This window comes from Carettochelys insculpta, chromosome 25 (genome assembly GCF_033958435.1).
Source record: "Carettochelys insculpta isolate YL-2023 chromosome 25, ASM3395843v1, whole genome shotgun sequence".
NCBI classification, from domain to species: domain Eukaryota; kingdom Metazoa; phylum Chordata; order Testudines; family Carettochelyidae; genus Carettochelys; species Carettochelys insculpta.
The window spans coordinates 17,487,505-17,509,642 of record NC_134161.1 but is presented as its reverse complement, the minus strand read 5'-3'; the positions used below and the strand labels follow the sequence as shown (position 1 = coordinate 17,509,642).

The window sequence follows — 22,138 nt, the reverse complement described above, 5'->3', positions numbered from 1 at the left end:
GGACCGAGCCCGAAGGGGTGTCCAGCAGAGGGCTTGCTCTGAGCCGGCACTAGGTAAGGCCATGGCGCCGCAGCGGGGCCTCACGCACGTGGGGGGAAAGCAGCCGCTCCGGCCCACGGCCCATTACAGGGCCGGCAGCGCCCCGACTCCTTGGGCGGGTTTTGTTGCACGTGTTGACCAAGGCGCATCGCGCGGGGCCAGAGGAGACGTGCGTCTGACCGACGAGTTGCCCCCCGCGTACCGTGTTGGTATGTTCCGCGCGGAGTGGGCGGGGCCGGGGCCAGTGGCCGTTGGCTGGAGGGGCCGAGGGCGTGGCCTGCGCGCGCCTTCGGGCGCTGGGCGGTGGGGGCGGGTCCTGGCGCGCGCGGGGGAGGGGCTGCCCGGAGCCCCGCAGCGGAGTGTGGTCAGTGTGCGCCAGGCGGCGGTGGGTGTTGGATGGCGGGTCCGGTTCGGATCGGATCGGGCGCGCGCTCTGGAATGCCCCGGGGGCAGCTGCCGAGCGGGCGCGGGGGCTGTTGAGAGGTACCGGGCGCAGCAGTGGCGGGCCTGAGGGGAGTCGCGCGGAGCCCGGCGGGGCGGCTGCGGGGAGCCGGGCGCTCAGCCGGGGGTTTGGTCGGAGGGGCTGATGCTAAGTGGGAGGGGAGCGAGGTCCGGTGAGCTATGGGCAGGGAGAGCAGGATTGGAGTCGGGGGGTCTGAGTGCCAGGTGGGGAGATCAGAGCCGGGGGGGCCGGGCAGCGGGGGCCGCTGTTGGGTGGGGGGGGGCTGGGCGCTAATGGGGGACTTGGGGTTGAGGAGGGGCTCAGGGTGGGGGTTGGGGACGGGGTGGAAGAGCTAAGCTCTGGCCTTCTGCAAACCTTGCAACTGGTGAGTGTGTAAGTGACATAATCTTTGGGTGCTTGCAGGGCCAGGTCCCCGGCAATTTCCTTCCGTCGCCGTGTGCACGGGGCTGTGATGTGTTAGGGAGGGCCAGCCAGCGTGGTATCCATTCTGTAAGCTCCAGTGACTAGTCCTCTGAGAAATGCACGAGGCTATTCCTGGTTGGTGTTAGCACTGAAGGATGTTACGCTGGGCTCTTTATCCTCCTGTGATGCTTCAAGGCCTTGCTATGACTTTCCACCCTATAGGTACCATAGAATTTCCCGTGAATATAGATGGGTGGGGTGTGTGAGGAATAGTTGTTTGTGGAGACAAATATCGGCAGATACCGGCTACTTCTCCTGAATCTATGGTAGACTTGTTTTTGATAAACATCACCTCAGATCTTCTACTTGAAACCTAGAGGAGACAGAGGACTGATTGATTGCCTTCCTAAATTGCCTGGATCATATATGAGAGAAGAGGGTTACTCTGACATTGCCACTTTTAAGCTCTGATGTTGATAGGCTAAGCTCTCAAATGTTCCCAGAGCAAAACCAAGGGCAACAGAACATAGTCAACCTGTTCTTCAGTCATTTCCCTGCCTAGTACAATAATAATACACTTGAACCTCATAGACAGACAATCCTACGTATCAGAACTAAGACAGTGCCTGGCACATAGTTGGTAAATGTGACTGAGACACACAGCTGTCAGTTTCAGATGGTCAGGCTAACAGTCAGTAGGGCTCCTTTTAAGCATTAAATTGTAAGTTGCTGCTTATCTTTCCTAAAACTATTAATAGCGGCAGATGTTGGAACAGGATGAAATATCAGCTTTTGCTTGGAAATTTTAAATTAGCTGAACTAGAAAACATTCTTACTAACCAGGAGCAGCATGGACTGCCACTATCTGTTAGGCGTGGGTTGAAATTGTATGCTGCACAAATGAACATCTCAGAAAAGTAGACAAATGCTGTCCAATAGGGAAAAGTTTGCACTTCCTTGAAGCTGAATTCAGCCAGTGTTATGACTGTTTCAGAAGTGTGCTTAATTCTTCTTAATATTTAACTGCATTCAGAATCTTGTTTAATTGATAATCTAGAGTGGAAGATGCACACTCAGTGGTTAAACAATAGATTCCAAGATCATTATTTGTGAGAGATAATGACTGAAACACACTTTTGTCTAGTAAATCCCTACTTAGATTGCTCCTGGATTCTTCAAAAGCTTCATCTTGTGTATGAAATGTTTCAGCACATCTCAGGTTTCAGTATCAAAAAGTATAAAGTATCGGAGGGGTAGCCGTGTTAGTCTGGATCTGTAACAGCAACGAAGAGTCCTGTGACACCTAACAGACTAACAGAAAAGTTTTGAGCATGAGCTTTCGTGAGCACAGACTCACTTCATCAGAACTTCATATCAAAAAGTATAAAGGATCATAGAGTTGGACTTCATTGATCTAGCAAGTGCAGGTTTGCATCAGTCCTTGCCTGCTGTTGCAGGTGGTTTGGCTTTGAAGTGAGTGAATTAAATTAACATTGGACTACTGTATGCAGGTCAGCAAGGCAGACCTGAATGAGGTTTGTGCCCTTGAGTGGAGGTTCTTGTCATTTTAATTGAAAGGTAAAACTAATTTAATTGTTCTGTTGTCTCATCAGACATGACTAGTTTGCAGTTAGACAAAACGTTTTCATGACTTTCTTTGCTGTTTAGATTAAGTTGTTTAGGCTCTTTATTTTATCTTAAAGTGTAGATGAGGGGAAATCTTATTCATAGGAAATGTTTCCCCTTGCAACTGTATATATAGACTGCAAAATGAATGAAAATTATATATTTGTGGATTCTGTCTGTTGTTTTTAAACAACTTCAAGGGGAAATTCTTGTATTGACTACAATAGGAATAAACTGGAATGTAGTTTTATTTTCTCTGAATTCCCCAGTGAATCCTATCATCGGTCTATTGCAGTCTCTTTGAGGCAGGGATTTTTTGTATCTTTCTGTCTTGTAGCAGACTTTGTATTGTGTGATCTAAACAAAAATGAGAGTTTTAAAGGAGAAATTTATTTTGTATTTGTTGTCATGCACAAACCTGGAGAATGTAAACCCATCATAAAATTATAATTAATGGCCCTTTTTTAGCATTAATTCTAAAATAAGGTCAGTTGGTACCAGTTTCAGTGTTTGTGTTAAAGTGCACTGAGTAAAGGAGATAGCTTTATATTTTCTGGTTAAACGTAAGGAATCGTGAGATATGGAATAATATTGACTCATTTTCAAAATCTGAGTTTACAGGAAAATAAACCCCTTTTTAAGATTCTCTTTCATTTCCTACAGTATCACTGACATGACCTGAATAATAGTACTGAGGTGATATTATTAATGCAGCTTTTAAAAATCAAACTAATTATACTTGCCTGAAAGAGCCCCATTAGTGTGATTCTAGCTGCCTGGTGCCTTTTTGGAGCCCTGCAGACAGCCTAGTGAATAGGGCTGAAAATTCATTCTGTATTTGATTAAATGGAACAGACTCGTTGCTCCTTACCCCAGCAGGGGCTATGAGATCTCTTGATCCTCCAAGCGGCTCAGAGACCCTGGGAATTCCATTAGCGAGCACCTGAGGAATTTCTGCCCTGCAGTGCCTTTTTTTTTTTTTTTTTTTTTTGGTTGTAGTGGTGAGAGAGAGAGAGAGAGAGAGTATAGCAGTGTTGACAGTGGGTGGAGGAGGCTGTATTAGAAGAATCATATGTTGGCAGATCTAACATTAAGGCATGACTTAACAGCTTATCTTGTAAGAGAAAAGCCTAACGCAAAAGCACACTGTTAGCCTATACTTCTTGTATTTGAAGTGGAATTGTGGTGTGTATTGGGCATTGAGAGGAATTCATCCACACAATTTATTGAAACCATCTGACTTGTTATTTCTCAAACTGTAGAAACAAACTGGAGGAAAACAAACATAAAAACACACTTTCAAGCCTGGTGAATTTCTAAAAGCAATTTATAGCGTGTCAGCTGTTTTGCCTTGACTCTAATTGTTAACTATTTGAGGGTTTAGTACAGTCTTCCAAAGAAAGTAAATTTATATGATTGTTTCTTTTAACTTGTCATGACAGAAGTCAATTGAAATAATTATTGATGTTTGTATTATTGTCCCAGTTCATTCTAGGTATAAAATTATAATGCCTGAACTCATTTTCATATCCTCTCTTCTTAAAAGTTTAAAATTGATATTTTTGCCTATCATGTTGTTTTCTCTGATGTTAGTGTGGTTGTAACCAACTCCAAAGCAAAAAAGTGTGATTCTTAATAAACTCTCCATTGGCATTTAAAAAGTCCTGAGATTTCAAATAATTTTTGTATTTTTAAGACTTTCTTGATATGATCATGTGTTTTTTTTGTTTTTGTTTTTTTATTAAAGTAAAAATCTTAGTAACTGGTCTTGAATTTAGTGCTTCCTGTAATGATCCCACTAAGTAAATTTACATAGTCCCTTAAGAAATTTGTAAAGTGTTGTTTTAACTTGGAAAAATTACCAAGCATTAAAATATTTCCCCCATATTTTGTCTCATTGTCTTAACTTGAAAGGATTGGGAAGTTAATAAATCTGACCACATTTTAGTTACCCCCTTGTACATGTTGCTCTCTGAAAGCAATAATACAGCTACTTTATTGCATTTCACTTAATGAAGTTCCTAGAATCAGGTTGTACAAGAGCAACATTGAATTCATAGTCTTAAGGTTGATTAAGTTTGGGTAGAGTTTTGACTAGGTGTCAAATTTAGTGAATGCACTGTTTGGATATCTATACAGGTTAAAGATGATAAAACTCACTATTGAATATAAAGATTTTGTTCATTTTACTGCTGTCTATAATTAGGATTACCTGGTAGCTAGAGTCACTCACTTTCACATTTGTTGGTTTATTGACAGAAGTCTTCATTTCATGTTCTTGAACAAACAGGGCATCCTCTGAGACATCTATCCCACTCCAAAGTTGCACTTTGGAGAGTTTAGTTGACAGTTTCACAAAGTCATTTTGTGTGAAGTAAACTGAGCAACAAAGTGGTGCCATGCTGTCTATTAAAAAAAGAAAAGTCTTAAGGAAGAGGATATGATTTAGTATTGTACAACTTTGTTGCTGGTGGCAACAATACTTAACATTCCTGTTGTATTCTAAAGATGTTCAGGTCTTGTATATCATTATTTAAACATTTCATGGCATGAATTTGCCATAGTTTGCTAAACTTAATAGTACATGCCCTAACTAACAAAGGTGACTTTTGTTGGTACAAGCTAAAACTGTGCTACAATTTGCATATGTATACGCCAGTAATCTGATTACTTAAAATCCAGTTGTACTGTAGGGTTTTAGTTATAAGAATTAGTTGTAGTTACCACCTGGACTGACCACACCCACAAACAGCAACATTACTGAATGTCTGCTTTACGGCACAGGAGGGGAAGTAAAAAAGGAGATTGTTACCTGGTTGATTCCACAGCATTTCAGTACTCTTCCCCCTTCAAATGTGAAGTGAAATAACAAACAGAAGTTCATGTCAATATTAACATTTAAAATTGTTTAGCAATTTAAAGCTAGAGTTGGAAGTTTAAATACCAAGAGATCTCATTAGCTTAAGTAGTAGAGGAATAAAAATAAGAGTAAAAGTAATGGGATTTTTAAAGTAAATAGTAGATCTTCTAGAATAAAATATTTTTTGATCCTTGAATCCACATAAAAACAAGAAGTCTTGTGGCACCTTATAGACTAACGGATTTAATGGAGCATAAGCTTTCGTAGGTAATGACCCACTTTTTCAGATCCGTCAACGCTTATGCTCCAATAAATTTGGTAGCCTATAAGGTGCCTCATAACTTTTTTTTTGTGCATACACGCTATCATGGATACCCCTCTGATATTTAGATTAACATACGATTTGAATTTTTAGAAGTACATTTAACCACTTGTACACTACTAAATGGTACCTGCGTCAGAGTAAACCACATTGTGTATTGATCCTGAACCAGTTACATCATATTGAGATATTGCTGCTAGATTTCCCAATTTACAGTGTGTGTTGAATGGCGGGGTGGGAGCAAAGCGGGCAGCAACAGAACTGGGTTCAAACCTCGCAGATGCAGAAATGTAACTGTTAGCTTGCAGTACCTTTGGTAGGAGTTAAATCGAAAAGTATATATGAGGGCAGTCTTGTTTTTTTTCCCCCATCCCTTTGCAGACATTGGCTGAGTTTTGCCTCTTCTCCTTTTATGTTTCTTGTCGAATCTAAGATGCCTCTATTTTGTTTACTGTGTTGTTTGTGTTCCAGAATTCTTGATGCTTATCAAGCAGTAATGGGAACAGTGTTAGCTACTTTGTACTCCCTCTGCTGGCCAGCTGTGAGGCTCTGCACAAGGCAGAATTAAATCTCATGTGGGATGCGATAGAACAGTGGCTGCTGGTTTATATTTCTTTATGTATTTTTGTCTAGGTTTGGAGATTAAAAGCCTTCATTTTCCAAAATGAAAAGGTGATTCTAAAGAGCTCTTCTTAGACCTAAGCTGTTTGACGTTATCTCACGGTTTGATTTAAATCCACAAAATCAGAGTAACTCTTACTTTTATTCACCTTGTTGCACCATGGTACAAGAAGACATACATATAATACAAGTTGAAGTAATGTTATTGTCTGAAGATTTTTAGCTGTTGAACTTCAAACCCCCCCCCATGCACTATGATCTCCATTTTAAAGACTCTGAAAAAGAAAGGGCAAAAATGTTATGATTCACCTGCATTAGTGCAGTAAAGGTGGCAGAACTGGGAACAGAATTCACATAGTCTGGCTCTTAAATCCTGCTTTATTTAGAAATCTGACTAAAGGTTGAACCTCTTTTGTCCGGAACCCTCAGGAGCTGACCAGTGCTGGATGACAGAATTTGCTGAATGATAGGAGGTCAATGTTTTCTAGCACATTGCTAACACTTCTGCTGCGTACTGGGCTTTTAGAAGCTATTTGGGATAAATCACACCTAAATAACAGCACAGAACACTGAGAGCCAGGACCGGTGGCTATAAATCAACTTTATGCGACCCTGGGAAACTTGGTCACACCCATGATGTGGTTGTCCAGCTAACTAGAATCATGCCAGACTACAGAGTTTGCTGGCTGACAGAGTTCCAGATTAGAGAGGTTATAGCCTGTAGTAGACTGGATCTTCCTTTCCTAGTAAGATCATTGGATATACATAAATATGTTCTTATGCCATAACCAGCAGAGGGGGAGCTATGTGTCTCATTACTAACTGCTGAGTTCCACAGTGGAGGATAGAATATCTTTTGAAATGTGCACACTCACCCTGGTCCAGGAGCCAACAAAGGACAGAGATGAGCAACAGCCTCTCTTGAAAAGTGAAAACATGATGTTCAACTGACTGCAAGCAAGCTGAATGTAGCCCTAGCTAAAGCTCCTCAAATGGCTTGGCAGATTGATCAAAGGCCCCATACATCCTCCTAAATTATCCCAGACAAGTAAAGCCTTTGCCAGGTCTCTCCATAGGAGATATTAAAAATGACTCCAGACAGCAACTCTAGGCCCTTCATTCCCAGTTTAAGAAGTAATCAGACCCAAACTAAGGCCCTATTCCTGTAATTGGAATGTGCTGCATAGAGTAACTGTGAGCCATCTAGTTAATGGTGGATGGATTTATTCCTCATGTGTCACAAATTAGTGCACAGCATACTGTATATGGGCTGAAAGGATGTTGCCACCAAGTATTCCTGCAAGACTTCACCAGGTAAGACAAGACAGGTAATAAAGTACAGGCAGCCCCAGGTGAGGGAATCGCTTAAACTGAAAGCAGAGACCCTTCCTGAAGCTACCGACCATCAGGCCCCACTCTCTCTGAGGATAGATATCTCTTGGGATAATAAACCATTAGTCAATGAGATGCAGTAAATCATGGCATGCAGCCAAAGAAACTTAAACTTCATTTTCCTACTTTAGGATTTTCCATTTGCACTCATCTGAGAAGAGGTAGTCATTGTTTAACCTTCTCTATTTTGTTAAGGGTCGATGAAACAGGCCAAGGTGTGTGTGTGTGAAAACAGATTGGAGTTATGCATTAGGAGCCTCAGACATTCAGCTTGCTGAAGATCTCTTAAAATGGCAAGCTTAATCCACGTCTCTCAATGAACTGTTTACCAAAAACCAGTGAGCATAAGGGGTTAAGAAATAAATAGATATAAGTATTTAACGGATGCTCCAGAAACTCACTTCTCTGATACTCAGAGCTACAGAGGTTGCAAAAGTTCAAACTTTTTAATTTGTATGGAGTCAGAGAAGCTGTAAGAGAGGAGAAACTGTGTTCATGCAGGAGGCATGGGGCGGATATGAAGCAGTCTTCCCTCCCACACCCCAAGCACAGGGAGCCACATGGAACAGCCAGGGGGCTGGGGCTACTGGCAGACAGGGAAATCCGCCCAAGAGTGCTGCTGGCTGGGAGCTGCTTCGGTAAGAACCTTCCAGCCAGAGCCTGCCTCTAGCACCCTATCTCAACTCCCTCCAAGACCCAATGTCCCCTCCTACACCCATGCCCCAGGCCAGAATCCTCACCTGCACCATACCCTCTGAACCCTGCACTCCAATCCCCGATCACTACCACCCTATGGTCACTGCCACCTCCTCCCAACCTCCATCCCAGACCCCACACCCTCTCCATGGAAGAGTGCAGCCCTTGACCACTTACCAAAATATTAGCATGCCCTCGCACGTCAAAAACCTCCATCCCAGACCCCACACCCTCTCCGTAGAAGAGTGCAGCCCTTGACCCCTTCCCACGTAAAAAATTATTGCGTTCTGCCCCCCCCCCCCCCCAACACACACACTGTGCTATCTGTGCTCCAGAGACGACAAGATAACCAAAAGTTTGAGTTTCTAAAATGCTTGGATACAAGAGATCCTGCACACTACTCTGGCCACAATAGTGCCTAGCTGCTCAAACTCATTATGTTTACTTCTCATATGGCACATGCCACAATCAGTACTGGTTCTAATTACCAGGGTGGTTAGGTGCTGGAATATATTGCCTAGGGAGGTTGTGAAATCTCCATTGTTGAGATGCTTAGGAGCAGGTTAGATAAACATCTCTCAAGGGTGATGTAGATTGTGCTCGGTCCTGCTAGGAGTGCAGGGGTCTGGACTCAATGACCTCTTGAGTTCCTTCCATTTCTAGTATTCTATTCTGTGATTCTTGTCTCTCAACGCTAGTAATGGCATTCACAAAAACATGAGCACTACTGGTGGTAAGCCCGTAGGTAAAGAGGAATCCAGATGCATCCATTTCTTCTCAAGCACCTTGTCTGAATCCCACGCCATTACAAATCAGAAATGTGACTGGAATGCGAATTTCTTTATAGGAATATGGATTATTAATCAAGGTCAGACGGGCTGGTGCCTTCTTCAAGGATGCTTTACTCAGGGGTATTTGTATGCTCTGAGGGAGTTCACCTCTGGAATGGCAACAACAGGTTTTTCAACTATTAAGGAAGTAGTGTTCAAACAGTCTCAATATGTAAGTTTAAGCTTCCTAGGTATTACTGTGCCATGCAAAGATGTTTTAATTTAGGAAGGATCATGAGGCCTTTTCAGAGTTTTCAGGTATACCTCCTCAATGATACTTTCATTCCTTAATTACACAGGAACATTTCTTTTTAATATCTGACCTCTGCAGTGGTTGTGAATCAGGGACAGACTCAGTGTGGCAAAACAAGGAGCTGCTTCCTGAATTTCGTCGTCCTTTTCCCCCTTCCTGGACTGCAGGTCTTCAGTGCTGTTGAAGACGGAGTGAAGTGGGGGAGACTTGTAGATGACCTATGCTCCATGTGGCGTGCAGTGGTTAAGTAGTAGTAATGCTGTTGTACTTTGGCAACATCGTAGAATAGGGAATACTGTACCCAGTGGACTGATGGAATGCTCCCTCTTGCAACAAACATTTGTCAGGGTTAAAGGTATAAGGAAGTGGAGTTTACAGAGGAGTATTGTACCTAAGAACGCAGTGTTACCACAGAGGAGGAGGAAGAAACCTCACTAAAAATTTTATTGCCGTTGATTACTTGCAGTTAATGTGTGATTAACCCAAATGAATTGCAATTAAACTGATTAATCATGATTATTATGGGCATTCTATTATTCTTAAACAATGTGATTAAAAATAATGTGCAGTAAAGATTTTAACCCAAATTCTTAATGAACTGTGTGGCTAAACAGCCATACACCTGCCTATTTAGCACTGCACAGGGGCCTGCAGCAGCTGGACTCAGGGGCTGTCCCACTCCCAGCCTCAGCCCCAAACTAGCCCATCTTCCAACTGACTGTGGCCACAGGTCCATGACATGGCTTCTGCCACAATAGCCCTGGCCTGGTCTAGCCCTGTGCCCCATCCCACCCTGGAGGCCTATCCCCAAGCCAAGACCTCCATGTGCCCCCTGGGTGTTCTCCACACCCAGGTACTACTATGAAGAGTGAGAGCTGGGAGGAGTCTTCTCTCTTCCCGGTAGTTCTGGAACACGCTTCTTCCCCCATATCTGTCTTGAACCTGGTTCCACCTCATAGCCTGTATCCCCAGCAGGAGCCCTCACACCCCTGCACCCTGGCCTTCTGCTCCACCCCAGAGCCCACGTCTCCAGCTGGAGCCCTTACAGCCTTGTACCCCAATCCTCTGATGAGTCTGATGATAAAAATGAACGTGTCTCTCTATACTGCTTTGACTTGCTATCGCTCAGACTCCTTTGGCATGGGTGCACGTTCTCTGGGGGTTGAAGGGTGCATGGATATATGAATCTTTAGTGTATCTGGTATGTGATATGTTGCAGTGCTGGTCACAAGAATGCCATGTGAACATGTCTTGCTTTCAGGAGATGTTATAAACAAGAAGCAGACAGTATTATCTCCTGCAAGTGTGAATAAACTTGCTTGCATGAGCGATTGGCTTGTAGATTGGATTGTAGAGTTTAAATTTTAAAGTTTGTGTGTCTGTTTCTATCCACCTGAGAGTCCATTTGTTCAAGAACTCCAGAAAGGTAAGAGCTAGGACCTCCAAATTTGGTGGGCAGCTTCCTCTTATCGTGACTTAAAACAAGGTCAGGGCATGGTTGTGCCAGGACACTGGGATGTGTGAGAAATGTGATCCTTTCTCATCAAATAGAAAGGGAGGGGGCTGGTAGCAGGAACAGTTATATTCCAGAATGATCACAGGTGGGCAGCAAGCAATTGTGTCCCAAAGAGTTGAGGAGCAGCTGTCAGCAATTGGGCAGCATTGCTCGAGGTTGACCCTGGGGAGCAGCTGCTGGCGGTTCCTCACTCCTCTACCCTGAGGCTCTTTCCCACTTTCTGTTCTGAGCCCTCCATCCCCACTTACTTGATTGTGGCACCCTCTACACCTCCAACCCCTAGGCCCAAAGGACCTGAACATTGCTGGGTAAATCTAGTCATTGTATATTTGTAAGTTCAGCTTTTGTAATAAAGAGATTGCACTACAGTACTTGTACTAGGTCAAGTGAAAAATACAATTTATTTTTACAGTGCAAATATTTGTAATTCTGTATTCTGTTTTGTAATAAAAATCAACATATTTACAGGTGTAGAAAACATCCAAAAATGGTTAAATGAATGATATTCAGTTAGTTAAAAGAGAGAAGTTCTCTCCCAACAGTGTTCTGAACAGCTGCTACTACATGTTTTGTAGTATTTACTGTTGTTATGGACCCCATCCAAAAAACTGAAGGAAGTCCCTGTTATCCTTGGCTGCCTGAGGACAAGGAAACCCAGCATTCTCATTCTCTGATGTTCTAGTATTACTAGGAAAAGACAAATTGAAGTAGCCCAGAATAAGTTTTTGTTTAAAATTTTTTTGTTCATTGAATTACATTAATAAAATGCATTACAACTAACCTGTAGCTCTCTCTATGCAGTTGAATTAATAAAACTTAGAGTATCTTTGTTAATGTCACTGATAGATAAACTCTGCTTATATATCTGCCTGGTATTTTATAGCTAAGCAAGTGAATTTTTAACGGGCTTTAAGAATATACAATTTATTGTTTCTGGTACAGGTTGAACCTCTCTAATCCGGAACACTCTCATCCAGCAACATCCATAGTCTGGCATGATTTTAGTTAATTATCATGGGTGTGGTCAAGTTTCCTGTGGTCCCACAAAGTTTGTTTTCAGCCACTAGTTCTGGCTCTGTGTTCTGTTCTCTCTGTTAGCCTGTTAAGTCGAGGGTTTACTGTATTTATAAAATCCTGTAGTTTCCTGGATTTTATGGTTTCTGTTTACAGTGCTGATGGTCTGAGGTTAGCTATTTGAATGTAGACCTCTCGTGTGAATACTTCAAGCCAGGAGGTAAATGCATGGGCCAATAAAGGAACATTCTTTCAGTTACAGGCCCAGAGATCACTTATCTAGTTTTGGATAATATAGAATTCCTCAGAAGAGTAAAATTAATGTGTTAGAGTCCAGAGGAAATTTCAGAGGTGTAGTTCTCATGACTTAATTTTGCCTGTTATGTAGGTGAATGGTGGTTGGGTCTTTGATTACCCAGCAGCTGTGCAGGTATATATAATGCTGCACATAGTCATCTGAAATGCAAAAATTTGTGGTCTCCTTAATGTGTTACATTGTAGTCTTCTGCTTTGTCGTGTTTACTGTGCAATGCATAGAAAGGGGTCTATAGGTGTAAACTCAGACTTTGCTCTGTTGTAACTTCATTTAATTTTACTGAAGTATGAGCCTATATTGGTGTGTGTTCACATTAAGAAGAAGGAAAGCAATATACCACATGTGCAAAGTACGCAAGCTGTTAAATGGTCATGACTGTTTCAGAACCAGTTTCTTCAGATAAGGCTAAGCATGCATTTTTCAGTCAAGACCGTATGTGTGCTAAATTTGAGGTTTTGAAACAAAGATGTGTTTGAGTTATCAGTGTGCAAAATAAGCATCTGAATAAGTTTAACAGCTGAAAAAATTAAGCTGCCCACCTACTGTATACCTCAGATGAATGGATTCGATTCAGACTTTATAACAGAACTCACCTGTGACATGACTCTAAGCATAAGATGCTTCAGGTCGAAATGTAAAATTTATGAGATGTCTGATTATGACTTTAAAGCAAAGTGAGGGCATGGTTGTGCCTGGACACTGGGATATGTGTGAAATGTGATCTCCCAGCTCTCACTCTTCATAGTGGTGCCTGGATGTGGATAACACCCAGGGGACACATGGAGGCCCTGGCTGGGGGATGGGGCACAGGGCTAGATTGGGCTAGGCTGTTGTGGCAGGAGCCATGTCATGGATCAGTGGCTGCAGCCATTTGGAGGATGGGTTATTTTGGGGCTGAGGCTGGGAGTGGGACATCCCCCTGGCTCAGCTGCAGCAGGCCCCTGTACAGTGCTAAATAGGCAGGTACATGGCTGTTCAGCCATACAGTTTATAAAGAACTTGAGTGAAAATCTTATGGCTGCATAAAGAGGCAGCTCAGGTAGGAGTAGGTTTTGTTTTACCTTTCTGAATTTGACTTTGGTGTAACAGATACTGAACTGTTGTGTCCAGTTCTGGGGACAACAGTTCAAGAAGGATGTTGATGAAATGGAGAGGGTTCAGAGAAGAAAGATTAATGGGTCAAAAAATCTGCTTTTTAATGCTAGACTGAGAGGTCTGCTTTGATGCTTGATGCTTGCAGAAAATATTTTATTGGGTTGGGCCATGTTAGTCCTTTGTTCCCCCCCAACCCCCGTTTGGTCTGAGTTGTTCAATATGTTTCAAATGAAATGTCTGGGTCATCGGTGATCTGATTTTTTTCAGTTGGGATCAGTTGTCTATTTGTTCTTCCTAGACTTCTTGATATGTTTAAATTATCATTTTGATGACTAAGGAGTATTGCTGGCACATGTGAAAAATTGCCCTATAGAGCTGTCAGTCATAGCTAGAAAACATGAGTGATTGAGTGGTTGCGTGTCACAAAAATTTGACATCATTGAAGGATCAGTCTTAACTTTTATATTAAGTGTGCATTGTTGAGGTAGCTTCTAAACATGGTATAGATAGTGTACCCATCATCCCACGTATATAATTTATTTGCCTTTTTCAGCTCCATCAACCATGTGCAGTCAATGTATCTACATCTTTGACCTGAGCAAATAATGAATCTTAAATAGGGCTGCCAGGTGTCTGGATTTCAAGTGGAATGCCTGTCATGAAAGGACCTTGGTAGCTCTGGTTAGCCCTGCTGATGGGGCCATTAAAAGTCTATTTGGCAGGACAGCGAGGGCCCAGAGCTAAAGCAGGCTCCATGCCTGCCCTGTCTCTGTGTGGCTCCAGGGAGCAGCTTCCAGGTTCTTCATCCCCTATGCCCCAGGAGCGCATGGAGTGCTTGCCGACTCTGCAGCTCTCATTGGCTAGGACCTGTGACTGGTGGGAACTGCGAGGGCAGCACCTGCAGATGTAAGGGCAGCAAATTGGAGTCTCCCATGCACCTAGGGACTGCAGGAGCCTAATGGCTGCTTCCTGGGAGATGCAGTAAGCAGTACCGGGAATCTGCACAACCTTGCACCCGAGTTGCCTGGCCCAGCCCAGAGCCCCTCCTGTGCCCCAAGCCTTTCATCCCTGGCTTCACTGTGGAGCCCACATCCACAGCTGGAGCCATGATCTCCCTCTGCCTCAGCCTGATGAAAGCAAATGACAATGGGGAAGAGCGAGTGATGTGTGGGTCTAGGGATGGACCGGGGTGGGGCCTCAGAGAAGGGGTAGGACACTGACTAGGACTCATGGGGAAAGGGTTGGGCTCAGGTGTTTGGTTTTGTGTGATTATAAAGTTGGCAACTCGAATAACTGATTAGTACAAACTACTGCAGATTTTAGTTCTGCACAAAATTGCTACCAAATTTAGAACTATCACTAGCAATGTTACTCATTCACAAGAGGCTTCCCAAACTTGCCAGAAAAATATATATGGATGCTACCATTTGCAAACTGGTACTGTTTCTCACTTACACCAATACAAGACCATGTGCAAAACTAGGTGTGTTTGTGAAAATCAGATCAGCCCGATAATAATTAAAAGATAACCTGCTTTGAGTTATGGCTCAGTGTTTTCTTGGATCAGGGAATAGTTGTGGGGAAGGGAATTGGTTACAGTCAATAAGTAGAGCTTATGAGGGGGAGTCTCTAAGGGATTTAATGCCTTAACTGCTTGCTTTATTCATCCCGCCCCTACTTTTTTTTGTTGAAGTGTTTTCGTTAGGAATAAATATGCCTTTCGAATCTGAATTCATCCTGAAAAAAGTCATGACTTCTAAATTGAAATAATTTTCCACTTGATCTGTTTTATGGTTTGTTTTTTCAGCAGTCTTGACTGATAGATCACCTATTTTTTCATTTGATTCGTAAGTATGTTTACTGCTTTTGTGCTTGGAGGCTTACATGTGAGCTTTCATGAAGCCATGCCTGAAAAAATCTCAGTAGAACCAACTTTGGATTTGCAAGACTGTTAGTCAGAGTTTGACTCTCTTTCCATCTCTCGCTCTCACACTCACAAACTAAATAGTTGGTGTGGTTTTAATATGTGTACTCTCAAAACCCTGTCTTTCATAACTATAGACTTTTAATACAAATGCTCATAGGGTTTTTTAAAACACACACAAAACCCTCCATCCTCATTTATTTCGGTGCATGATTTCTTATTTTGGTTGGCTTCCTACAGTCTAGCAACATATAGAAATGAAATGAAAAAAGCAGCCATGTAGCACTTTAAAGACTAACAAAATAATTTATTAGGTGAGGTCTGCCCCACACAAGCGCATAGATTATTTTGTTAAAGTGCTACATGAGTGCTTCTCGGCTTTTGTGTTTTGTGAGGATACAGATTAACACGGCTATTTCTCTGTAATATATAAAAAAGGGCATTTGTGGTCCCTGCTTTGCAGGGAGTAGAACAGGAGTGCATTCATTTTTAATGCAAATTTTGACTACAGCAAAACTTTTCCTTTGAGCTCAAACCCTTTTTCTGAGTGTAATTAGGAACGCATTGATTCTTATTGCAGCTGGCAGCCTCTCTGTTGCTTTTTTCTGCTGGTGACCCCCATGGTCTTGATGACCTTTCCTGGGGTTTGTCGTAGGCCCTTTTCATTGTGATGGGCTGAAAGTGGCTCATGTGGAGTTGATTATTTCCTTGCTTGTCTGGCCTTTTGGGTGCCATAACTCCAAGTCACTTCCATTTTCTTCCTCTGCTTCTGGCTGACCGCAGTGAAAGGAAATGCTTTTTGCTGGCGACAGGATCAGTTTGCATGCATGGCTGACTTGATTTGAGACCCTGAAGGCTGAAGAGGGGGAGGGTTATGAAAGCTGGGGAACTACATTTTCCTGTTAAAAGTTTGTGTGAATTATTGGGTGATTAAGCATTCATAAATATGATGCTTAAATAAGATTACATTTCTCTTTGAACAATCAGACCTTCCTATCCGTGCTCTACCTATCAGTGGAGTGTTAATGCACAGCAGCTCTGTTTTTACAGGTGTGTACCGTATGTTTCTGTAGTGAATATGTGAGTTAAGTAGTATGGGTGAGAGTGCATCAGAGTCAATTGTACATGACTGTGTCAAAAAGATTTCATGACTACCAAAAGAACCAAGAATAAACCGTAGGGATCAATAGTTAAGTGATAGGCAGCATGCTACTTGCTACAGGGCTTTTTTCACTGTTCCTTCAAATAAACAAAAAACAAACACACAAGTATATATGCCACCTGCTATGTGCGTTTTTGCCAGACCCCAAGAGGACACCTGAAGGTAGTCAATGATCAAAGGCTTTGGTGATCACTGCGGAGCCAAAAGTTGAAGAAATGTCTGATTGCTTTCTCTGGGAATACTGTAGTCTTCACTACCTTTTTTCAAAACTATCTTCTTGTGACATGTAATGATCCAACTCAGCTTGTATACTCTCACCATGGTATGTTAGTGCTGATGACTTTAATATCTTATATTTAGTTTCTCTTTGAAATCTTCAATCTGCTGCCTTGCTATAGTCAAAACGTTGGATTGAAAACAAATAAAAAAAATACTGAAACGTATGTGTGGTCTAGGAAAAAAAGTACTTCACAGGCTTCTGTGTCAGAACATATAAAATGTTTATGATATGGTAACATACTGGACTAAATATTTTTCAGAATGTGAAATTACTTTGTTGGCAAAGATCTAATTCCTGGAATCTCAAAGCCAGTTTATTGACTGGAAAAGTAGTTTATGCGGTAATTTTTGTTAGCTTTAGCACAGCTGCGTAATGTCTCCAAAGACAGAAGCTTTCTATTGGGCATAGGACAATACAGGGCACCATTGTCTTTACAGAGAAGGCCATTTGTCAATTTTTAGAGCTCTGAGATGGTGAACCAGGAAAGCTTTAACTTCTCATCTCTCAGATGGAATATGAAGTAATATAATCCTAGACCGTGTTTGTCTCTAAATATCTGACAATGAGAAGATGGGGCTGAACGCCAGAGGATTGCTCACTGGATACATTGTTTTGTTCGATTTCTTCTGACCTGCGGTACCAGGTATTTCAGAGAGAAGGGAGTATAATGGGCAAGATGGACCCTTGATAACTTAGAAGAAGAGTAGGAACTTCTTCATAGTGAATAAACTTTTGCTTTTTTCCTCCTTTTTAGCAAGCTGAAAGGGGTAGGTACAAAGCAGCTTGTAAATGGGGAAGTACTTGTGTATACTATTAAGCAGTGGAAGCTGTCTGTTGTTCTAGCCTTTATCTATCATCTTTGGAAAATCATGGGAGGCAGGAGAGGTTCCAGAAGACTGGAAAAGGGCAAATAGAGTGCCCATCTATAAAAAGGGGAATAAGAATAACCCAGGAAACTACAGGCCAGTCAGCTTAACTTCAGTGCCAGGAAAGATAATGGAGCAGGTAATTAAAAAAAATCATCTGCAGGCACTTGGAAGGTGGTAAGGTGATAAGGAACAGCCAGCATGGATTTATAAAGAACCAATCATGTCAAATTAATTTCTTTGATAGGATAACAAGCCTTCTAGATAGGGGAGAAGAGGTAGATGTGGTATACCTAGACTTTAGTAAAGCATTTGATACGGTCTCTCATGATATTCTTAATTAAAAAAAAAACTAGGCAAATACAATTTAGATGAGGCTACTATACGGTGGGTGCGTAACTGGCTGGATAACCGTACCCAGAAAGTAGTTCTTAATGGTTCTCAATCCTGCTGGAAAAGTATAACAAGTGGGGTTCCGCAGGGGTCTGTGTTAGGACCGGTTCTGTTCAATGTCTTCATAGAAAGTACACTTATTAAGTTTGCAGATGATACCAAGTTGGGAGGCGTTGCAACTGCTTTGGAGGATAGGGTCATAATTCAAAATGATCTGGATAAATTGGAGAAATGGTCTGAGGTAAACAGGATGAAGTTTAATAAGGACAAATGCAAAGTGCTCCACTTGGGAAGGAACAATCAGTTTCACACACACACAGAATGGGGAAAGACTGTCCAGGAATGACTACAGCAGAAACGGATCTAGGGGTTATAGTGGACCACAAGCTAACTATGAGTCAACAGTGTGATGCTGTTGCAAAAAAAGCAAACATGATTCTGGGATGCATTAACAGGTGTGTTGTGAACAAGACACGAGAAGTCATTCTTCCACTCTACTCGGCGCTGGTTAGGCCTCGGCTGGAGCATTGTGTCCAGTTCTGGGCACTGCGGTTCAAAAAAGATGTGGAGAAACTAGAGAGGGTCCACAAAAGAGCGACAAGAATGATTAAAGGTCTAGAGAATGTGACCTATGAAAAAAAGGTTGAAAGAATTGGGCTTGTTTAGTTTGGAAAAGAGAAGATTGAGGGGAGACATGATAGCGGTTTTCAGGTATCTAAAAGGGAGTCATAAGGAGGAAGGAGAAAACTTGTTCTTCTTGGCCTCTGAGGATAGAGCAAGAGGCAATGGGCTTAAACTGCAGCAAGGGAGGTTTAGGTTGGACATTAGGAAAAAGTTCCTAACTGTCAGGGCGATCAAACAGTGGAATAAATTGCCAAGGGAGGTTGTGAGATCTCCATCGCTGGAGATAGTTAAGAACAGGTTAGATAGATGTCTGTCAGGGATGGTTTAGATAGTACTTGGTCCTGCCATTGGGGCAGGGGGCTGGACTTGATGGCCTCTCAAGGTCCCTTCCAGTCCTAGTGTTCTATGATTCTATAATTGTGGTCTTCACAACATTCTCCAGCACAACCTTGTTGTGCTAGTCACAGTACAAATGACAGTCCATGCCCCAAGGAGCTTTGCAGTCTGAAAGACAAGATGTGAAAAGTGAATGAGTCCAAGAATGAGGGCCTCATGTTTTAAAATGGTAGGCTGTTACCATCAGGAACATTATTATGCTGTTTAAAAGTAGGATAACGAGGCCTAATTCTCTTATGGAGGAAAAGATGTTTAATCATATCTGAAAGAATATTTGTTTCCCTTGGAAAGCTCACTTGAGTCCCAAAGGCCTCATGAAATACCACAGAAAATTTTAATGCATTTAAAAGAGCCTAAACCAGGTCTTGTGAGCCTGCATACCAGTGTTGAGAATTCATCGCTATTGGTGGATGACTAGCAAATTGTTGCTGCTTCCATTTCAAAGTTAAATTATAATCAGAAATAATTCTTGTAGAGGAACAAGATAGACAGACCACAAGCCAGTCAGCAGAATTTGCCCAAACTTTTCTTTTCATGTGTGCATCAAAAGTGACATTTTATCATTTTGGCAGGAAAGGTGATAAAACCCTGGAAGGAACTCTGTTAGCCACAAACACATCCTGATCCTCTTATAAAATACTTATTCACTTAGTTCACTTCTGATTTCCCTCTTGGATACAAAGTAGGTGGATTAGAGCAGCTGCCAAAACTACCCTGATTTTATGCAGCTAATATAGTTTGCGGTGCTTCGTTTAGTGTTGGTGTCTTTGACACCATGAATAGCAAAATCGGACCATAAGCTGCTTTTAGGTCAGTCCAAATAAGTTACTCAGGTTTTTCACCCTTATATTTGGATCTGCATTGTTCACACACTAGTCTCCCTCCATTCTTTAGTACAAGCAATCTTTCTGCATTGCACTATACCAGTCTCAGGAATTCCATTCTTTTGCCAGCAGGTGGCATCACACAGATAACTCTTCCAAAACTCTGATGTGATTGGCATAGAGTCTCCTGGAATTCTCCTCACCATGGGGCCTCTTTAGAATTGTGAAGGAGCTCATCAGGCAGTTCTGTAGCTGTAATGATCTTTGTTCAGTGTTTAAATATCAGTGTGCTTTCTGCTAGTACATCTCAGTTCTGCATACTTTATCTTACTCATCTGCAAACCTCCCAGGCAGTTCTATAAACTCCTGCTTATTCAGAACACTCCTAGTGTTTCAACACCAAACAGAATTAACAAAATTCTCTCTGAAACTGTTAATTAAAAAACAGTAAAATGAAGGATTTCTTTGTATGGTTATTGATATCCCAGAAGTACACCTTCTTTAGTCCCACATGTGTCCTCCTTGCCAGCTCTGAACACTTTCTTGTCTCACCTGCATTCAGAGAAGAGGTGCCTCGCTGACAGTAGAAATTTGGCCTCCCACACACCAAATCTTTTTAGTACACTTCCTCCCATTAGCCTAAAGGTGAAAAAGAAGTTCATTCTCTCTGCTCATTAAATCTTTGGCCACCTCTTCTGAGACTCTTGACAAACCTGCCAGTTGTAAAGCAGACACCTGTCTGTCAGGAACTTAGGTGGTGGTCTTCTGTGGCCTAGTCTATGCTAGAGAACAAAGTTGATCCCAGATACACAATTCTGGCTATGCCATTAGCATAGATAGAATCGGCTTCCTGCACCAGTATAGACTGGGGCTCTTTGGGCTCCCACCGATGTCCCTTACTCCGTGCGATAATGTGGAGTACCAGGGTTGATGGCCGAGCCCAGAGAGATCGTTTTTTGCTGCATCTTTACACGTGGCAAAATTGAACTACTAATGATCGATCATAGCACGTCAAATGCTGGGTAAGTATAGGCATACCCATAGAGTGACAATATCTGCTAATTAGACAACGTGGGTGAAGTGGAATATTTTATAAAACCAACTTCTGTTGGTCAAAGACAAGCTTTAGGGCTACATAGAGCTCATCTTCAGGTCTGGGAAATGTACTCAGTGTTCCAGCTAAATACAGAGTGGTTCAAGGTGCAGTGCAGTCATAGGACATAACAGGAGAGTTAGTGAGTTATAGATTGTTGTAGTAAGCCATAAATCCAGTGTCTTTATTGAGACCATGCTTTTTTGTGTGTAGCAAAGTTACGAATTTAAGTTCCCAGGCTCATCTTTAGAAAGTGGTGTTGTGAGGGGTCGTATGAGGACAAGGACTGAGAGTTCAGATGTGGTGCAACTGTTTTGTGTGAAACATGTTTGCTCTTCGGTGACACCGTTTTTGTCTTTCTGTCATTTTTCCTGAGTATCCTGAGCAGACGGTATGTAATTAAGATAAACTTTACTGAATTAACTGAAATTACAAGGAATCACTTAAGAACTTTTGGGAACATTTCATTGAAAAGGCAGTTGTGTCCCAGTTGCTGTGGCATTGCATGTAGCTACTGAGGTAGGAGTTCCTTTGTCATCAGCCATTTAAAGCTACCCTGAAGAGCTCCATGTACAGAATTCTCCAGGAGCCCATATAAAAAAAACAGATTTTTAAGTCAATAGCCTGCTTTTAAACTGGCTCAGAGCCTTCCTCCTGATCCAGCAGGCATACAGGATCCCTCATCCATAAGGGGCCCCAGTCTGTCGAGCACGGCTAGGAGGACTGGGGTTTTTTTTGAGGCCTGAAGGCAGGGTGCTTGTTCAGAGCTAAAGCTGTGATGAGCTTGTAACCACAAATGATTCACTTGGATGGGGATTTAAGAGACTGTTTCTGCCACAGCCCATGTTAAGTTGGGGGTGAACCCCAATAAGCTTATTAGCTTGTGTGTATGTTCTTGTTTGTAATGTTTTCTCTCTAGTGCTGGTCCATAAGGATAAGAGAGGCTTGTGTAGAAAGGGCTGTGTGATATCCATAACTGGGGGAGGTGGGGTGGGGGAGCACACATCGCACTAGCCATCTCTGAAGAGAAAGCAAGTAGGTGTGCTTGGGCATTCTGCCTCTGCTGGGCATAACAGAGGAGGCAGGGACTGCAAACTGGGAATAGCCTTGTTCAGAAGGGAGTGGTGTGTG

At 42.4% G+C, this 22,138-nt stretch overlaps 1 protein-coding gene across 2 annotated transcripts in view; it reads left to right on the top strand.

Moving 5' to 3' along the window:
* The first annotated feature begins 418 nt into the window (after positions 1 to 418).
* The window catches only part of CDON (cell adhesion associated, oncogene regulated), a 105,445-nt gene continuing 83,725 nt past the window's right edge, over positions 419 to 22,138 (top strand). The window contains exon 1 of one of the 2 annotated variants that reach the window (XM_074977207.1): positions 419 to 522. The gene's annotated coding sequence lies outside the window, so the exon portion shown is untranslated. Of the gene's footprint in view, positions 523 to 16,403; positions 16,420 to 22,138 lie in introns of those variants that run through there. The other variant, XM_074977208.1, reaches the window with a different exon arrangement.